The sequence below is a fragment of the Cupressus sempervirens genome, chromosome 2 (genome assembly GCF_028749045.1).
Source record: "Cupressus sempervirens isolate cs-2001-9-10 chromosome 2, ASM2874904v1, whole genome shotgun sequence".
NCBI classification, from domain to species: domain Eukaryota; kingdom Viridiplantae; phylum Streptophyta; class Pinopsida; order Cupressales; family Cupressaceae; genus Cupressus; species Cupressus sempervirens.
The window spans coordinates 703,125,130-703,141,445 of NC_143119.1; the positions used below are offsets into that span (position 1 = coordinate 703,125,130).

Sequence of the window (16,316 nt, forward strand, 5' to 3'; positions counted from 1 at the left end):
TTTTGCTATACAATTTCAATTTGCAATTAAAATAAATCCTTATTTGGCAATTCAATTTCATTCAAAATTCAACTTCACCATCAAAAAAATTATTTTCACCATCAAAGCTTTTTTAAATTTCCAAAACATCTAAGTCCACAAATTCATTTTGAAAATGCTCAAGCTTGTACAATTATATCAAATTTTCAAAAATCCATCTAAGTCTAAAATTTGCAAATTTGTCCAGTGAGATATCATTTTAACCATCAAAAAAATGTTGTTGTTGAATTCTGTTTGGCCTAAGGACAAAATTACATGTTCCAGAAAATCAAGTTTAGCACTAGGTGAAAATAAACCGAACCCCTCCTAGAGATCAAGACGTCCAAGGTGTAAAATTACCAATTCGAAACCTCTAGACAACTCTGAAAATTCATTAAGGCAAACAAAGACTTACAACACTCGCAAAAATTGCCAAGCCCTGCCCGAAAAACGGGGGGTCCCCAAAGTTTTGGGGCAATGGTGTGAAAACCTCACAACAAGACTTTGGGCTCGCAATTATCCCAGAAAATTTCTACTTCTATGCTTCGACAAAGCACACACGAAGGACAAGTCAGCGCTTTTGCATCAAGTTCACACTCGAAAAATCAAAAAGAGGACCCCCCTTGTTTTCAAACTTGATTTTAGTCCTTCCACTAAAACGATGAACTTGGGGGCCACCCTAAACGCTACACTTCATCAGCTTTGCCAAGAAGATCTCGCGCTTTGTCACATTTCTGCACCACCAATTTGTTGGCGCAATCTGAGGCGAATTGGTTCCTTCTCCGAAGCAAATTTGTTTTTGGTTAATTCTTATCTATCTTCTCCGTTGTCACTTTCAACTTGACACTAGGACCCTCAAGGCACCCCACACACGCAAAACGAGAAAGTAAAGTGCGCTCACCCAAGAGTAGCACTGGGATGAGTGACCTCTCGGGAAGTCCCGAGGGATTCTAGAAAGGAGCAAACTCTCAGAGTCTGCTCTTTCTAGAGCTTTTTTGGAGAATAATCTTCCGACCTTTCCGAGTCCCGCATTTGTAGAATCCGAACGGTCGTGTAACGGCCATCTTTCAAACGGTCATGTAACAACCCTTTCCGGAAGTTTCTACTTGTCTATTTATTCTCCATCACATGTATCTTTTTTCTTTGAGTTCAACTGATGAGCCTTCAATAGGCGAAACTAGTTTTGAACAAACTCAATATAAGATTCATGTCTTTATGCTAATTCTGTATGTTTATATTTTTTCTTTTTACGTTTCTGTTCCTCTGCTGCCAATGATTCTCATAAAAAATTTAAGTCCTAAAATTTTTATGGACTTGATGATATTTCTATTAGAGGGAGTAGTCATCAACATGGACTAGTTGTTTTATCTTAGAAGCTCTCCAAGAGTCTCCATGTGAAAAAGGAGTGTGATGTTGCTTCCTAGCCTGACATGCTCCACAAACTCCAAGGTTTTGGATCTGAATCTCTAGCAGTCTAATGACAAGAGCTTCCCAAACAAGCTAAGAAAAATAGTGCACATTAAAGTGCCCATATTGTCAATGCTAGAGTGCACTAATAGAGGAGTATTCGGCTTCCTTAGCAAGCTCCTGAGAATCACTAGAGTCAACAAGTTGAAAAGGCCATGATCCTCAACACTTACGACAATTGTAGACTAATTTTCCCAATTAATAATACTACATTGATGTGAACTTAAAGTCACATCTAGCCATGGAGAATGTCTCAAATTTTGATTAAGAAAAGGTTGAGTTCCATTCTTGGAACATAGTACACATAGGTAAAATCAATCGACTATGGTGTATTGTTTTCCTCCTCCAAAAAATGATTGAATCTAAGAAAATCTAGAAGCAATCTCGATGATGAGTAAAGTGACAGAAGATACCTGAATCAATGTAGCAAGTAGAGGATTTAACATGGTCTACAAGTTTTTTTAGCCATGAAGGCATGAAAGGCAGACTCACCTTGCTCAATGTCCTCCACAACATGTGCTTTAGGCTATAGACCAAATTGCTTGGCTTGAGCAACTTAGTGTTTACAACACTCTAACTTCATATGACCAAACTTATCACAGTAATTGCAATAAATATTTTACTTTTGCTCGTCTTCTGATAACTGAGCAAAGGGGTCATGTTAAGAAGATTGAGCAAACTAATAGTTGCAATTGTCTGTATGAATGGAGTTAGCTGAGGAACCTTGTGTGTTTAAAGACGAGTTGTTCCACTGCCAAATTATTGTTTCCAATGATCTTGTTGTAGAAGCATTATCCAATGGGCTTCCAACTAATCTCGAATATGCTTGATTTTATTGAGATGATCTTGCAGAGGTACCTGGTCATCCATCATGCTCAAGAAGAGCATGTTTTTTAGGAAGAATGTATGGTTCTTATTCGAGGTTTCATGTAAATCATAGTTCAAAATATTGTTATCAGTAACTTATCATTGACTCTTACTCCAAAAAAGTGTTGGAGCTGATTTCTTTAATCTCTTCTGACTAATAGCTTTATGCAATGTCGTATTTAAAACTATTACCAAATTGATTGCTGCGAGACTTAAGCCTTGGCTCAAATCTTTAATCTCAGGAGAACAAGGAGGCTTTGTGGCTGGAAAACAGATTTTCGATGGTACTGTAGTTGCTACAAAAGTGGTTTACTCTATGGCTCTCTACAAAGAGAAATCAATGTGTTAGATGGATATTTTGCAACCAACAGTTTTGTGAAAATCTAGTCACGAAATAGGTAGACCAGCCACAGCGTATGAGATCAAGTCTCTCCTACATTAAAGGGAAGGCTCCCCTTCTCACTGTTCCTTGGATCAACTCAAGGTAAGCAAGAAGTTGAGAGATTTGTGAGGGATGTTACCAATATTCTTTCCTCTTAACTTTCAGGAAAGAATCCACTTACCTGCGGAGCGAGTAATGGGCAAGATGAAATCTCTAACTACACTTCTATCTAGTAGCTAGAAATGGTACCGTTAAACGAACACCAACTCAAAGGCTGATTGAAATCGTACTAGTTTGGCTTTAAGTCTTGTTTTAACCTATCCTATAAGAATGACCTCTCCATTGTGTCATAAAGACTTTTAAAAGTAGGGAATTCTAACTATTTTTCGTGAATTTGAGATATTAATACAAGCTACAGTTTAAACTCCTAGCCTATGTACCACCACAATTGCTCCCAATCAAAGCTTCGACTCTGATTGCTTCTTAACTCACTAAGCTCTTATTATTGAACACACAATAATAACATGAATCAAAGACAATAGGCACAAATTACAGCCAAAGCTTCTGATTTGCTCTATCACAATTGCTTTTAGTCAAAGTTTCGAATCCAATTGCTTCTTTTTTATTCACTTTTCTCCCAAATTCGTAATACACAATCAAAGTTATGCTTGCACAAGTGTGGCAGAGCTTTCTTGCATACAACAAAAGATGATTTCTACAATGAGAGGCAATTCCTTTATATAGGCAAAGGAGTTGAGAAAAAGATGGAGGGAAAAGTGAGAGCAACTCAACCAACTTTGACCCCATCTAACTAACAAGAGAAATTATTGGATTACATGTCTGAAGGGCATGTAGATTGAATTACATATAATTACACAGTTTCATACAATACATCCTCTCCAATCTACAAACATGAAAACTAAAGAAAGAAGAAGATGGAAGAGAATTGAAACAATCCTAAGGATTATTCTGAAGGGCCTTGTACTTGGCGATGCAATCTCGAATGATCACAAGATCGGGAGTTCCTATATTTTGTACCACTACATTCACCTTGATAACCATGGTGTTGTGTCTTTTGATAGCCTCAAACTCTCTTTGATGAGTTGTCCATTGTCATTTGAAAACTTGATGTGATCAAGCTTTTTCTCGTTCAAGTTGTCGTGAATTCTCCTTTGTAGATTGGCACATTCTGGAGTCTGACACTTTGAAAACCTTCTCGTGTTGTCTAAATGTAAACTCGGAGCAACTTTCTAAAAACACCTTTAACTTTCTTTTTCCTTTGAGGCAAAGAGCTTGTTACATTCCCATACGAACTCAGGTTCTCAGACAACCATTGGAAAAATGGAGACCAGATGAATTACCGCTTCTTGAGGATCAAAGCGCGCCTTCTTTATTGAAAGTCCTCATTCTTTATAGAAATTCTGGCATATCTTGACTTGCTGCAACATGAAAGTTTCAATGGGATTGAATCCATCATTAGAAGATATGGATTCTAACTCCATGAGAATATTGCAAAATGGATCTCTAAGGAATAGTATATTCAAAGTATTGATAAGATAGTGAAAAAACATATGCAATGAATTGGATGTGATATGGAAAGTACATGCGGAGGGCTAAGACGGGACCTAAGAAGATGGATGGCATGTAAATGCATATGGGAAAAGGATGAGTTCTTATAAAGATGCCTTGAAGAATGAAAGCTAGGCGCATGGGAATGCATGCAAATGATAACTTTTGACTTTAAAAGTGTGACCTTTAGTCAAAAACGGGTTCTCAAGATGCAATTACATGTAAAGTGATTTACATGTAATCATGGCTTGATGCAATCATGTAATTAGGTTCAAAGGATGAGATTACATGTAAGTGGGTTTGGAAAATAGGTTTATATGTAAATGCATATGAAGGATGGAATTACATGTAAATGCGGATGGAAGATAAAATTACATGTAATTGCATGTGGGGAATGAGATGCAATGTGTTATGGCATGTAATGATGGATGGAGGGTGAGTTTACATGTAATCGCATAGGGAGAATGAGATGCAATGTGCTATGACATGTAATGATGGATAGAGAGTGAGTTTACATGTAATCGCATATGGAGAATGAGATCCAATGTGCTATGACACTTAATGATGGAAGTGGAATGAAATGATGCACTTGCATGAAATGATGAAATGGTGAAGTGTAGTGAAACGTGCTCAAGTCCTTGGAAAAGAACTTGCAACTTCTTCCAAAAGAAGAGAAACAAGAAAGCAAGCAAACAAACAATGAAAACAAGCACAAAGAAAACACATACCTTTGGTCTTAAACTCAAACATGTCAACAAGCAAGTTGCTTTCAAGTGCAAATTCGAATTTGGAATTTGGGAAAAATCCAAAAGTGTGAAAATGAGAGTTTTCATCATATTTAAAAGCAAAATGCATTTTTCATAGCATATATATGGACAAGTGTGCAACTTCAAGCTAAAATACGTATGGAAATAGCAAGATAAACATGAATTAATGAGCAAGATGGAAAATGTCCACTTACTTGGAGATCAAAGAGCCAAAATAGCAAGAATCATAGACTTTAAAGACCAATTCTCCTCCAAATCTAGATTCTCAAACAATAATTTGACGTCTTCCTCACTTGCATTCAACGAATATTAATGAGCAATGAAGGGTCAAACTTGGCATGAGGATGGGAAAAACATGGTCAAAGATCATTTGTGCATACCACGTTTTTGTAAAAAAACGAGTGCTAGGACGTTCTTTGCAAAAATGTGGTCTCTTGCTGCCATGAAACAAGTCGTTTTTGCTATGGGAATGCAAAAACATGTTCATAGATGGCATACATATGGATTCCAACCCCAAAACGATCCATCTTGGTCAAACATGTGATTCATAACTCTCAAATTCTAGGTGTTTTTGTAAAAACGTGATTCATAGAGAGCATGATATGAAGCATTTTTGACATTTAAACGCAAAAATGTGTTAACCAACAGCAATGGCATGGATTGAAATGCCACAAGGATTCCTTTTTGACCAAAAATGCCCCAAATCTAGGTGTTTTTCACTAAAACGTGGCTCCAAAATGCCATGAAATGAACCATTTTTTGCATGAAATTCAACGCCTAGGGCATTATAATGCCAAGAGATGCAAAAACGACCCTCTTCTTGGGGATTTCAAGCCATATCATGGACAGATCTGGGCATTTTAGATGAAAATTGTGTTCTTGGAGGAAGAAAACATCAAATTTTTTGCCTTTGAATCTTCAATTTCGGGTTTAAAATTTGCAAATGCATGAAACATATGCAAAATGCATTCTCCAAGAGGGATTACATATTTTAAAAATATGTTTTTGCTCCCAAGATGCAAAACGCACTCAAGGAGGGTGATTGCACATTTTAAATAACATGTTTTAACGAAAAACTCATTCTTCAAGCCTCATTGCATATTTTAAAAACATGCAAAACTCACTCTAGGAGGGTCATTGCACATTTTATAAACTCAAATATACATTGCTCACAATAGGAGGGTGATTGTATATTTTAAGTTAAAGGCATTTACATGCTTTTAGTTCAAAAACTCATTCTCTAGGAGCACTTGAATATTTACATGCAAATGGGTTTGATGGACATGTTTGCACAACTTAAGTGATCAATTAAGCACATGTTTCTATAATTTTTTAAGAAATATCACTTAATTGGGTCATATTTACACTATATAGTTAAATTTATACTGTGCAAATATCATTCAAAAAGTAATATTTACTAAGATGTTTTGAATTAAAACTCAAAAATTAAATCAAACTATATAATTAATATAGTCACTTAAGTGAAAAATTAAAAAGTAACTCAACATGAAAATAGAACATAAAGTGCACTATAGCCACTTAAGTGATAACTTTAAGTGATAAAATAACTTAAAAACATAACATAAAGTGGATTTATGTTATATTTTTCAAAAAGTGAATGTCAACTTTAAAATATAACATGATATTTTAAATCGTGCACTTGCACCTGACGAGTCCACCTTTTGGGCACTAAAATGGTCATATCTTTTGACTACCAAGGCCGATTGAGCTCTAGTATAGACTAAATCAAAGGGAAAACCGTAGGTAATGATTTGAGCAAAACCAAAAGACCAAAAGCTAGCAAACACACACTCAAAAACAAACAAAAAGACAATGAAGGCTTCAAAAATCAAGCATAGGCTCAACAAACAGAAAAACTAAAAGGACTTGACAAAAGTCTTCAATAAAAAGATTCATTATATCAATTGGAGTTGATTGGTTGATCAATATTATTCAATTAAATAATGAACTAAACTTAGAGAAATGGGAAACTAAGTTGAAAAGTTTCGTACAATTATCCTACATTTGGTGGTGACAAAATACAAGACAACAAAATGCTTATAAAGTTGAACATGGGTAAAGCTTATGATAGCGTCAAATGGTCTTACTTGGTGAAGGTGCTGAGAACTTTTGGGTTTGGCAGTGAATGGATAAAGTGGGTCGTGAGTTGTGTTACTCCTTTTTGTGTCCTCGCAAATGGTGAGCCTTCTGTTCTTTTTAAGGCCTCTCGTGGTCTTTGACGGGGAGATCCCCTCTCTCATTACCTCTTCATTATAATTGCTTTGAGTGTAGGGAAATTTATCAAGGCTTGTGTGTAGCAAGGGAAGATTTAGGGCTAAAGTTGGAAAGAGAGATTCCCCCCCCACTCTCATCTGCAATTTGTTGATGACACTGTTCTTATGGGCTTAGCTAAAGTCATTGAGGCTAAGAACTTCAAAAGAGCTCTGAATATTAATATGGCAGATTTTAGGCAGAGAATCAATGAAGATAAGCCCCTTATCTTTTTCTTTAATATGCCTAGACCTATTCAAAATAGTATTGCCAGAATCTTGTGTTTTCAAGTCAGGGATTTTCCATTTGTTTATCTTGGTATTCTCGTTATTGTTGTTTCACTACCCAAAAGATTTTGGCAGGAAGTTCTAGATAAGTTCCGCAAAAAGGTCTCTCACTGGACTTACTATAAAATTCAGTTTTCCCAGGTCTTAATTAACATCTAACAACTCAAAGAATACGGTTATTACTTCGTTTCATAGGAAGACAATTATATCATTCATGTTCATGTGAATAAGATTTACTGTTAAAATCAATTAGACAAAATTTCTTAACTAAAAACTTGAAATACCATCAAATGAAATTACTACAGAAATTTGAAAACCACATAACTCGGAAAATTGAGATTGAAATCAAACTAGGGACGCTTCCACAACCACCCAAGTTAATCCACAAATACACTATAACAATTACACATGACGACTATCATCTAAAAACCGATATCAAAATCAAATAATGATCACAATTAAATACCACTATATTTAAAACTAGGGCATCATATACCACTGTAATAATTAGGGCATCGTTTACTATCGGTTCATTTAGGGCTTCTGATACCACTAATTCGAATTAGGGCTTCAGTTACCACGGTTTCAATTTAGGGCTTCCAATACCACTGATTCAAATTAGGGCTTCCGCTACCATGGATTCAATTAGGGCTTCAGATTCCTTTCCTTCTGATTATTTAACTGTGACAATAACTCAAGAGTAGAAAATATACTTATATTCGTTATACAAAATAAATGAAAAACAATCCATAAATCTATTTCTTGCATCAAGGTGTAAAATAACGGTAACAATGAGATAACTCAATTTAATCTTACCTCTTTCTAAATAAAAGTGATAATACCTATTTCTGATAAACAATTGAATGCATAGCTTATCTCTATCTGACGCACGACTGACATCTTAGGGAGAGGTGAAACATTGTCAGGGGCTTAACCACCCAACCTCGGACAAAATCTTATCCCCTCACGATCTCCAACGAGAAAGGCCCTCCCTACCCAGAACAGACAAGGGTCATCTTGTCATCCACTGGGCTTCCTGGTATTTTAACATGCAACTTGGCAGCAAGAGATCACAATTTATGTATGAGTTATTAATTTATTCATATAAAAAAATGATAATCATTGTTCGGTCATATCTGGTACTGATTCATGTTATTGATGATTCCTTTCTCTCATCTCATCCCCTTCTTCTTGGCTACACAGCTAGGTGAGTTCCAGGTATTTGGAATTTTTAGAGCAGACGACTCTCTATTATTCAAGAAGATTACATAGATCCATCATTTCACATTCTGTGATTACATAATTATGTTTTTTAAAGATTTCAAATTTGAATGTTTAATTAATTAAATTAATCATAACTGGTTCCTCTTCCGCATTCTGACAGGTTAACTTCACCTCTTCACCATTTCATGGCTTCTGCACCGGTGAATTCCTCGGCGTTACAAAAACTCTGAGTTTGTTCGGAAAATTGTGATAGCATGTGCATTGATGTTGATTTATAAAATCAATCAAGCATTTAAACATCTGCCAATTGAATTTGTAAAAGATGTATTCTCAAGGTTACTCAAATAATGATCTCTGATGCACTTCAGAAAACCAACAACTAGTATTATATATTTATCACAAACTACTATGCCTAGCTGGCTATGGATGAATACTAAATCAGAAAAGAAAAGAGATGGAACATTTTTAATTTATTCTCTAACCTAACATTATGTAGTGAGTTTAAATCCACTGCTTTTGCTTTACACCTCTTTACCTATTTTGGCAATACTGCCGATGAATTCCTCGGTGTTCAAATGTACATATTTTCAAATTCATCTCTGTGTGATATAACTGGTTATATTGAATTTTTTAGTTGAGTTATTTAATTACAAAGCATTGACATGCTTTCATGATTAAATAACAACAATATTTGATAGACTCCATATTCTAATATCTATACAATATTCCTTAAAACTCGGTCTGAAATTAAAGAGACATCAATGTTATGTTTTCAATGTGACAAGGCACAAGAATATAACTAGTGCGATACATGAATAAAAATACAAACACGTTTTCTTTAATATATATATGGTTTTTGAATATTATTTGCAACCCGACTAGCTTAGCAAAAGAAGAAATACAAAAGGAAATACTTGGTTCGATTGTATTCTTAATTGACACATCATTTATATTGGAATGAACTGAATCAGGAGTACGGACTCCACCACTGGCTCTGATTTCCACAAACAAAAATGTGAAGGAGAAGTTCGGTGAATAGTATTCTCAGGCGAAACGTATCTCAGTCAGGATGTATCTCAATCGGAAATGTATCTCAGTCGGATTTAATTCAGCTACTTAAAGAGTCACCGATGGCTAAGAGAAAGAATGAAAGGATTCCGTTGTGATACGATTATGAGACTATTTAAAAAGAAAGAGCTTGGCTCTTCGGCTACCAACACTTATAAAGAAAACCATTCAAATTCCCAAGATGACCATTCAAATACATCAAAAATTCAAAAAGATAAAATAAAAAGGTTGGAAAAAAAGATTGTAAAACAATTGGAATTGCCAAAATATTAATCGATTAATATGTTAATCAATTAAAAGCAAGAATATTAAAAAGAAGAAAGAGTAAAGTCGAAAGATTATAATTTGAATATTATTATTATAATCTTATATATTTATAAATGTACATGTAAACATCACTTTATTAAATTATTAAAATATAATGATGCCAAATCATTTTTATATTATATGCACGTATATAAATTATTATTAAAATAATATGATGAAAGATAAATTAAAATCCTTTGAGATATGTTTTATATTTTAACTCAATTATTTTAATTAAATTAATTATTTAAATAACTCATGCGGTTCGACAGTTGTATCCTGTTTCAAATCGCTAGGTCCTCTACCCGTCTGCCCAGTGATGGTGATGCCCTGCCTAATTCTTTTCTGACAATGCTTCCACCCAACTGACATACTCCCTACAAGGAAATTCTCCACCGTTAAATTATATTATCATCATAATAAATTATTTAAATAATCACAGCGGTTAACCATCTTCTTAATTCCATCAATTTGTGATTAACGATCAACTAACATGTCATCTTCACTTGAAATCACAACGACTAACTATCTTACCATTTTGCTAGATTATAACAAATTAAATTGCCAACTGACTACATGCAAATCCCAACGGCTATATTTCAAGTTAGGTCAAAAATTGGGATGTAACACTTACAGATGGTTATCTTCGGTTGGAAGAGTGACCCTCTTCAAATTGATTATCTAAGCCCTTCCTTTCTACCGATGCTTCGTGCAATAGGGCCCCTTCTAACTTTGTTTAGGAATTTGATTTTATGTCTAGACAATTTCTATGGGTGGGCAATTTATCCTCCACAAAATGGATTCTAATTAAGTAGGACTCAATATGTAGAACTAAGCAGGAAGGTGGTCTTGGTCTTAGGCAGACTCAAATGGTTGGTCAGGTCCTAGCTGCTAAGCTGTAGTGGAGGTGGTGTTGTCACCAAGATCAAGATTGGGCGAAGATTATTACTACAAAACACCTAGGAAAGGTTGAACATTGGGATGTCCCCGCTATAAGTTGAAAGGTAAAGGATCTATTATATGGAATACCCTCAAAAGAGGGACCAAATTGATCAAACAGGGGCTATTTTGGATTTGTCATAAAGGCTTTGAGGCTTTATTCTGGATGGATTCGTGGGATGGGTTTCCACCTCTCTTTTCTAAGTTTCCACATCTTTGCCCCCTGACTTGTATTTTTCTTGAAGCTAAATAGACTAAGGTGGAAGACTATAAAACTTCACGATAGTGGGACAAGTGGGCATTTTTAGTTGGAAAGAACCTCATGAATAGCCTCCTAGTGGATATGCGGAGGAATGACAGGAACTTGGGAGAATCCTTGCAGGTAGGGTGTCCTAATCTTCAGAGGAAAGGGATGTGTTCACATGGGGCCCCAAACCAAAAGATAAATTCACAATTACCTTTAGATACCGAGAATTGCTAAGGCAACTCTATGGGGATGGTGAGGTGCATTGGTGGAAACAAGTTAGAAGTCACTTTTCCTGGCCTAAGTGTAACTTCTTCATGTGGTTGGTGGTTCAAAATAGATGTCTCACTTGGGATAACTTATGCAAACAGAGATTTAAGGGTCCCTCTATGTGCCTTCTTTATAGAGGTAGTGATGAAACCTCCTCCCATATTTTCTTCTCTTGCCCATTCAAGAGAAATCTGGCATTGTTAGTGGGGGCTATGCAACAAACCCTGCTTTCATGTTTCTACATTGTTGGACTTCTAGGATTGGTTAGTACACCCCCTGCTTACGTTGCATTTCTGCATACAGCATGGAACATTGGAACCTCCTTTATTTTATGACAAATATGGTTGGAAAGGACTAGAAAGGTTTTTTAGGAAAAGAGTACGATGAGACACCAATTATGGATGTGAATCATCAATGGTTTGCAAGAAACTCAACTAGCCAAGTGTGATATTTCCAGTGGGGTGGAGCCTAGGGACTTGCCTATTATTCAAAGGCTGCCTACTATTCAAAGGCTCAATCTGGAGGGTTGCCAATCCCATTGTTCCTCATTGTTAAAATTTTGAGCCCAGATATTAAGATAAACAAAAATAAGGAATAGACAAAAATGGATACAAGAAACACACAAAATTACTTTGGGAAAACCCTTCCTCTTGAAGGGGAAAACCCATCCACACGAGTAAAATATCACTTTATTGATAATAAAATGTTTGAGTACAAAAACTTTTCACTTGATTGCTTACAATGAACTGAGCAATCACATAAATAGATTGAATTGAGACTCTTCAAAGGTCTCTTCAAATTTCTGGTACAAGAGCCTTCATATTTCCAAATATTCAACATTTCATATTTCCATACGCATGCCTCTCCGCATGACATATGACACATGTCTTTTTACATAATATTAACTAAAATAATACCACAAATGTCTTCTTCAGCTAAAGATGACCATAATCATCATAACATTCACATTTCCATTTTATAAAATCGGAGATAAAGATCTCTATCGCCGCTACAATCTTCAACATTCATCATGTATGGCTCGCCATGGGAGGAATGAGATTTTGATGGATGGGTGTTGGGAACCCCCCTATTGATATTTTGAAGATTAATACTAATGGATCTTCTAAAGGAAATCCTGGGTATGCTAGACTTGGAGGTGTTGGCAGAGACTCGTTTGGGGTGGTCTAGTTCTTCTTCTCTACTTATTAGGGCTAACACACAAGCAATTTTATGGAAGCCTTGGCTATTCTTTATGCTCTAAAGAGATGCTGTGCTTTGGGTTGGACGAGGGTCATATGCATATCTGACTCTCAAGTGGTTATTGACATGCTAAATAGAGGGGTAACAAAGGATAGTAACTAGGCATTTGGTTGGTGTGATCAAACACATTGCCAAGCTAACACTTTCTCTAGAGTATGTTACCTTATGCCATGTTCCTCGGGAAAGGAATAAGGTAGCAGACTATTTGGCTAGATGTGCCTCTAAATACAGAGGAATGTGGGATGTTAAGGACTGGAGTCAATTGTCTTGTGAATATTCTAATTTACTAGAGGACTTTGTTATGGAGCATATAAGGATTTATCTTGACTATTGGCTAAGTGTTTTGCTTCCTAGCTACTTTGTACTTTCTTTTGTGATTCAATAAGTTTTTACCCCTATTCTCAAAAAAAAGACACTCATTATATAGTTTACAAAGACAACGTTATTAGAAATATTCTAATAACAAAAGAATAAAAGAATATTAGAAACATTCTAATATTTATAAGATACACAATATTTACCATTAGAAGAATAATAAATAGATATTCCAAAATATTATTCTAAATACTCAAGAGGTGACTCAAACTCTAAATGGGGACAAGGGTTAAATCATGTAATTGAAATAAAATGAGTGATTAAAAAATGTTAGGAAAGTCATTGAAAATTTGATTAAACAAGCTGAAATGAATTTGACAATGGGTGGAAATTCACGAAAACAACCAAAAGTCAAATCTAGCATGTGATAGAAATTTAATGTCAAAGTGGTAGGGACATGATGGCAATAGTGACGTGTCCCTTGGACATGATGGCAATAGTAACATGTTCCCAATGTTTTTGTCAGAAACTTACACAAATTGTTTAACGGTACCTGTTATACCTAGATCCAATTCTATAGCTCAATAACATGTTCCTACACATAGAAAAATGGGGAATAAGGGTGAAACAAGGATTCGCCTCAACCAAACCCTTGTTTAGGAATCAACCTTAAATTGAAATAAAAGAAAGCATGATGTCGTGTAGCAAAGGCTAGATCTAGAAAATGAAGCATATCATACCTTGTAGATGCAAATACTTCTTTTAATGTGATCAAATGTGTTGATGCAATAGCTTTGACTAAACACATAAACCCAAAAGGAAATCATGAAAGACAAAACCTCATGGTATAGATATTGTGATTCGCTGCAATGTTTGATTAAGGAGAAAAGAGAGAAGACTTGAATGAAGATAGATGGATGTGAATCTCCTTCCTTGATAGAAAACTCCTTTGCTTGGCATCCAATGGCAGAAAGAAGCAAGATCTATGGAAGAAAATATCTTGATTGCTTGAAAAGAAAGAAGACTTGAGTGTTTGAACTTGATGTTTCTCAATTGCTTGATTTGCTTCCTTGCACATGAGAGCTTGACTTACACCAATGGCTGCAATTTTTGGAATCTTGAACATGGATGCTAACAATAGATAATGGATGCTTGATAGTAGATGGATCATGGATCAAAATGAGGAGAGATAGGGGGTTTACATACATCTCGCAGCATTTCAGTTTTAGGGGTCAAGAATTGAGAAGGCCAACCAAGTGACGAGATCTCCCTCCTAAATCATGGCATGGGCCTTTGGGCCAAATTTGGGCCCCATTCTCCTAGTTGTGAGCCCAAATTTGATCTAGGTGCCACGGATGTAAGGTGAGTGCAGGATTTCCAATAATAACTCATTCTAATGTCAAGTTAGGTCATGAAGGCCAAAAATAAGTATACAAAGCCTAGGTGAGGAATGAATTGTGGATTTAGATGAAAAATGAAGGAATGTGCCTAGAAATAAGGGTCAGTCTCGAGTTAAAGTTAGATTGGAAGGAATGGATGACCTATATTGAATGTATGTATCCTTTAAGTACCATATGAGATCCTTCCAAAGAAAATACAGTAAAGTAGGCACAAAATGGTCCTCAAATTGATCACATTAGTGCTTACAAGTTAGGACTATATATAAATAAAATAATATAAAACCCTTATTAGCACTTCATTAAAAAAATTAAAGAAAACTTTAAAAACTCTCCTCTACCCAGCAGCAAACTACCAATCCACCACCCACCCTCCATTTGACCAACTAGTTGTCCTCCTTGAGTCATTTATACTGTTCACTCAATGATAAAGTGAGATTCAGTCTCAATTGCTCCCAACTTGCAGAACATGCAAATCCTTTGTTTCCACTCCTCTTTGTGTCTTTTCCATCTACTCGTCTCACATCTGATTGAATAGAAATTGACTCTGACTCTAACAATGTTTAACCTTATAGCAGTAAATTCAATACCCCTTCATATTTTAACCCAAGAACACTCCAAGTTCCTACACCTGCCAAGGCCCAGATTATTATCCACCCGAACATCCCGGCCAGGTACAATTGTTCAAGGGCATGACGAGGATGTGCACTTAGTGTCCATGGCTAACACTAAAATGAACTAAAACCGACTTCTCGGAAACAACTTCGGCTAAATCTGATACAAGATGTTTGCCATACAGGGTAGCGTAGGAAAAGAGTTTTACAATAGAATTTCACAAGAAAATACTGACCACATTAAAAACGACATTCAGATGATTTTTCACAAGAGTTAACAAGTGTGAAGAAGAGGATAGAATCAACTGACCTCATTGTGTTTTCTTCATATTCCTCCCATTATAAATTCAATGCGGTTACCGCAAAGGAAGGATCCATCTGCTGCTGTGTTGAACGACCCATGGAAACATGCTTTTTAAGTTCATTTGTCGAAAACAATGATATCCTACCGCTCAAATCACAGGGCTGCGCAATCGTTCTCATTTACTACCAGCATACAAAGGGGAAAGCGGAAGGCGCGCATATTAGAGTTCAGAGTGAACCAGGACCCTAACGTACCGAAAGCTTTCAAACAATTCAAATCGGTTCACTTTCCCACAACAATAAACAAATATGGGTTAAACGATTATATATGTGCGCAGAAAATATATATTTCTCGTTGGTTCTGTATAGATTGTGATATGAATATCAGGATTTAACTGTGTGATTTTGAGTCAAACTCGATGACCCATATTTCATGAGTAGTGATTCAACATGAATCCATCTCTCATGAGAATAAATGGAACACTTAGCACTCATTGGATCTAGGTGATGCTCACAGGGGTGAAGCACCGGAACTTCTCGAGAGGTCACCCATCCCAGTACTACTCCAGCCTGAGCGCGCTTAACTACAGAGTTTCCTCCATAGTTAAACCCAAAGCTTGCAACCCCATTTGCAAAACCTTCACCAAGTGTTGTGCCTTATGAACCATTCATTAGAAAGCCCCTTAAGCTCATCAATTGATAAGTAGGAGATAATTTCCACAGCTAGTCAAATTGTGATATGAATATC

General features: G+C 35.9%; 1 protein-coding gene and 1 long non-coding RNA gene across 5 annotated transcripts in view; one reads left to right on the top strand and one right to left on the bottom strand.

The window, feature by feature from the left end:
* LOC149575320 (putative receptor-like serine/threonine-protein kinase At5g57670) overlaps nt 1–9,325 on the top strand; it is an 89,124-nt gene extending 79,799 nt beyond the window's left edge. For both annotated transcript variants that reach the window (XR_016360150.1, XM_089815093.1), the window contains one exon: nt 9,013–9,325. The gene's annotated coding sequence lies outside the window, so the exon portion shown is untranslated. The remainder of the gene's footprint in view (nt 1–9,012) is intronic.
* Nucleotides 1–16,087, bottom strand: part of LOC149575321 (uncharacterized) — an 88,302-nt gene extending 72,215 nt beyond the window's left edge. For 2 of the 3 annotated variants that reach the window (XR_016360154.1, XR_016360153.1), the window contains exon 1: nt 15,576–16,087. This is a non-coding gene — a long non-coding RNA (uncharacterized LOC149575321). The remainder of the gene's footprint in view (nt 1–15,575) is intronic. The other variant, XR_016360152.1, reaches the window with a different exon arrangement.
* Between the last annotated feature and the right edge of the window lie 229 nt (nt 16,088–16,316).